We start from the raw sequence: 5,414 nt of genomic DNA, 5'->3' as shown, positions 1-5,414 counted from the left end.
TGCCAAGAGGAATGTATCGTTAAAGACGCAATATCGGAGTCTTCGGATATATACACGCGATTACGAAAGTAAGATATCCAGACACGAATAAAGACGCTCGGCCGCGTGCATGTGTTATATTTTAGCTCCAGATTGCGTTTTATATATACATATGTATATATCTCAGTAAGTATATCAGAAAATTTTACGCGTTGTATAGATCTTGGTGAATATTTTTCTGTTTTATTGCGAGAAGCAGGCGGATATACGACCCTCGTAATTTGTGATACATAAACCGTACACGCTATATATATCGCGAATTATTGCGATATTAAATTCTCCAGGTATACGGTACACGGTTACTCAGGAAGCAACATGTAGTTGCGCATAAGGAAGCTTGTTATACATAATAAAATTAAATTAAATTTATATAAAAGGTATATATTATAGATAAATACACTATAACCTTTCTTCCTCAAATCAAAATTAATTTGGAAACATAATAGTATTATACCGTAAAATAGAGGAAATTGACCGACATAATCAATTGCCGGTGAATACACCGGTTAACTGGTGCAACGCGATGCATTCTTACGGAACGCGGGCGTAGCAACGGTTTTGAGGCGCGGCATTTAGCAACGGAACGTTAATACGATTGACGCCTCTTTAACTATTTTTCTTTGCACCGCGCGTAACTAACGTCGGTATTGTCGTTCTCTCTCGAAGTAGTCCTGTGCTTCTTCGGCCGATATATAGCAAGCTAGTAATGGCAAGACCATCGTTAAGTCGACACGGTGGTAAGAGCGTGGGCGCAAAAGCAGCAGTTAGGCCAACCGAGCGACGGCTTGTAATTGTAGTCTTTTCTCTGCCACGTAACTGTACCGTTAATGTAAGTGGAAAGATGTCGAACACAATTGCCAATGCGCTCTAACGGGGTGTTCCGGAAGTCGCGCGTAAGATATTTTGATAAATTCGAAATTGACTCTCTTGGTATAATATTTTTTTTTCTATTTTAAAATAAAAGTTATTTTAAAAGCTAGAGACGATAAAAAAATTGTAATAACTGTGATAATGATAATAATATAGGGTAAACCCGGGTAAAATGGCAATAGTTTTCTTTAAATGCAAAAAACAGACCTTTGTTTTTGTTATTTTTTAATATTGGTTTTTTATTTCACTACACTGAAGCTTGAAGTAATAATAACTATCGAAATTAAAGAGAAAATACTTAACAAAAATTTAATATTATATAAAATATTAAAATGTATGCATTGGCCCATCTTGCCCAACTTTTAGAGGAAACATGGCCATACATGTATTTTGTAAAAGATATAAGTAAAACTTATAATTATGTAATTTAATTATATATTTAGTAATTATATGTTAAATACAATATATTTATTGTACGTAAAAGATTATTACATATTGTTGTTAATATTTTCATGCACAGTATTTTTTTAATTGTGAAACGCAACTTTATATAAACTATAAAAATAAGTAGCAAAAAAAACATTTTTATTTTGATGATTAAATACATTGTAGATTATATTACAGCCATGAAAAAATATACATATAATTATATATAACTTTTTTTAAAAAAATGGGCCATCTTTCCCGAAGTGTGAGGAAAACATAGTATTTATAAATAAATAATGAAAATGTGAAACTACACATACACATACAAATTATTGGTTACATTACAATTTATGTACCTTTATTATGTATGTAATATTGATGACGGCAGCTTAACTGTAATTTATTCGACAATATAGCAGCTTTTAGTGGATATAAAACTTTGCAATCAAAAGTAAAAATATGATATAATTTTCACAATATTGTTATTTTAAATAGGGTACGCACATAAACTACTGTAAATACTAATTATCTTTAAGAATGGCCACAAAAATGCACTATTAAACAATTATTGGTGAAATTACAGTCTATGGTAATTTTTTCCGTATGACCATAATAGCCCCATTTACCCTATATAAGCAGTGTAATAATAGCAGATATTAATCGTCTTCACGTATGGTCTGTGAGTCACACACACAATTGCGTGACAAACGAAATTCTTCATCAATTGGTGTTTCTTTGAGAGCAATCGGCCATTTGTTACTTTGAACTAAGTATCTATATACATACGCTTTTATCTTTTCATTCGTCACCACTACTTTGCATTAGATCGAGTGTAATATTTTTCAATTATAATCTCTTTCGATTTGTTTACTACTAGTTAACGTTATTAGTTTTGTTTACTACTAGTTAACATATTCCGCATTCTTATCAAGTTTCGCACAATGTTGTACGAGTTGTTGAAGAATCTATCGCATACTATAACGTATCATCCGCTTATCTGTCTACTTATTATTAGAGCGGTATTCTCTCAGAAGAGCATAAATCTCCTCTTCTATTTTCTCTTCACAACTTCTTCCGAAGATCGCTTCTGTCAGCGATCAGGCAGTCGAAGTACACACTCCGCGGTAAAGTATACCAGTAGACTTGCTAGTAAAGGAAGGCGCTTTGATCACGATCGTTAGCAGAGTTGGTTCATATGGTAGCTCAGTAAACTACATCGAGAAGAGTAGTGTACGTTAGTCGATAGTCGATCTCTAGGAAATGTATCCCTCGCGATAGATAGGCGGTTGATAAGAGGCCTCCACCACGTGTCTTAACTCGTCTCTCCCTCACTCCGTGTCTCTTTCACTCGTTTTCTTTATCTCACCGCGCCTCACTCACGCTCAGACTCGCGAGATAACTTGTACGTGTTGCGTATGCATAATGTCTCTAATTACTTTACATTGTTGCCGCGGCGCGTAATAAATGCGCGGCGACTCGCGCGCGAGCGAGTACACTCGGTGTCTTCCACCCGAGATTTACTGCGCCGAGATTGCGAGAATTTCTTCTCTCTCTTTCTTGGTATCTCCGACGGTAGAGAAACGACGACGCGCGATTTTACTTGGATTTTTTTCTTTTCGTTATCAGCTATCAAGTTCTACACGGAGTTCGCGACCGTATGTCTTGTTTCTACCGTTCCCCTCTTATTATACGGTTGTGTTTGCCAATTTTACATTTTGCGCACACACAACGTGTAAAATATATTCGCGCACACCGACAAAAAACGACATGTGTGTGTATACAGTGTATAAATGCATTCGCGATATGCAGCGATACTCGAGGGAGCACAGGACCCGTTTATTCGGTGCGTGTGTTATTCGAGCGAGCAATCCGCATTTTATTCACGTCGTCGTATTCGCGTCTCCTGTGAGACACATTTGCGCGTACGCGAAAATAACTTTACGACACATCCAGGCCGCAGCTGTAATCGTATCCGTAATTGTCGTGCTTCTCGATCTCTCGTGCCGTGTTTCCCAAGAGAGATCCGTCGGTGTCATCGCGAACTGTGCGCGCGAAAACCGATACCATATAAAAAGCAATTAAACAAATGGAAAACGCGCATGCGAAATGACGAACACGCGATATATTGTTACCTTACACGTGAAGATAATTAAGTTTGAACTACGTATTGCGAACTTTGCGTCTTCGATTTGTTAGAATGATGAGAGAGTTAGAAGCGGAATTTCTTTTCTATTTTTGAGTAAATTCGGAATGTTGATCTTCATCTTCCTACTCGTTTCTCATCAGGTCGAATTATTTTTGCTTTTTTATTTCTTGCATAATATTTATTGACAAAAGAGTCTAATTGCGCACTGCATATAAAGTATGTATAAATAAACACATAAACGAATTAGATGCGCAAAGTTCAGTAATGTTCGATAAATTAGAATGGAATATGTTCGTTTCACATACAAAGCTTGCGCTCGCAAACGGCAAAATTTTTCGTAATTACGACGGTTTTAAGCCCTCTTTTAGCGCATATATTCCGCACCACCGGGATTGTTCCTCTCTTTAATCACGCTAATCACCGCACAAGCGCCACGCACTCGAAAGGAAAGTACAGTAATGAACAGATTAAAAGCGCGACGTTGTCAAATCTCGGCGCATTCGATTCCACGTCGAGTTTAATAATCCTTTCTATGCGAACTCGACTAACAATCAAGCGATTTTATGCGTACTTTTGGATTGTCAAAAGTAGTGAATATTAAGTAAGTATAAGTATTTTTTTAACTGATTTTTAACAACTACTTTTTAGATTGCGTTTTTTAGTAGTGTGTCTGGTTGCGGTGACGACATCGCGAATCATTGAAAGCGAACCGATGTAGTCGCGCGATATCTGAACTATATCTGCTTTATCTGCGCTGTTTAACAACGGACGATGGAAAGAGAGAGAGAGAGCAGAATTAAACGTGCCAGTCACGTAAAGCGCCGCCGCTGACGATAGATCGGAAGTTTAAAGTACCTTTAAACGTTCCGCGAAAACGATTTGCCGACCTTGCCAATAACAGCTTCCTTCTACTTAAAGTTACCATTTGTTCGATGACAGTTCGACTATTTCTCGAATCAGCTGTCAAGAAACGTCGATTTGCGTTAAAACCCGGACAAAATAGAAATTGCGAAAGCTTGACAGATTAATTTTGTGGACTAAGCAAATGCACGTAGGCGCTATTACTTTTTGTGATTTTGTAAACAAAGAGAGAGAGAGAGAGAGAGAGAGAGAGAGAGAGAGAGAGAGAGAGAGAGAATTGCCTTCAAAAAAAGAATTGACTTATCCCGTGGCTTATCTCTTGTTGCGCTTAATTATTAGCTAACTCTAAGCCTAAAGATAATCGATTTGATAACTCGACTCTGACATCTTCATGTTGCTTAAAGATAAAAGTAGGTACTCCTAAGAGAGATTTTAATGACGCCAAAGAAGCCTGACGTGTTTTAACCCTCAACGGACGGACATCGTCGTTTTCGTCTGGAGCAAAATTACTTTCTGAAGAAAGTAATTTTCTTGTTGTCATATTTGCTAAAAATTATGAATTAAAACTTTTTTTTCACTAAATTTAATGATGGTGTCTTAAAATAGACGGTTTAAAGAGTATATACACATTGTTTCAGATTTTTTTAGAAATATTTAATATTTTTAAAAAGCCCAAGACGAAAACGACCCATGTCCGGTGAATTAAGATGCCGAAAAACACACCGTCCGTTGAGGGTTAAAATGACTCATCCAGCAGCGGTCAAACCCTTTTTCCTTGGCAACGCGGTGCTATTATTAAAGTCTGTTGGTCTATTTCGAATAGTTCTCCGTGTTGCAATGCGAGCGCATTGTTGGCTTTATTGTAGGTATTCCGCTCGCTGAAACGCTCAAACCTCAGCAAGCACCTGAGTACACCAAGCTGCTAGATAGACGGCACGGGATCAGTCGCGATCTGGCATACCAACGAGGCCTCCCTCTTTCTCTCTCTCTCTCTCTCTCTCTCTCTCTCTCTCTCTCTCTCTCTCTCTCTCTCTCTCTCTCCCTCTTTTCCCGTCCCTTCTTCCCAACCTGT

The sequence above is a fragment of the Pseudomyrmex gracilis genome, unplaced genomic scaffold (assembly GCF_002006095.1).
Source record: "Pseudomyrmex gracilis isolate BER0280 unplaced genomic scaffold, ASM200609v1 scaffold_122, whole genome shotgun sequence".
Lineage (NCBI taxonomy): Eukaryota > Metazoa > Arthropoda > Insecta > Hymenoptera > Formicidae > Pseudomyrmex > Pseudomyrmex gracilis.
This window is presented reverse-complemented; position numbering follows the sequence as displayed.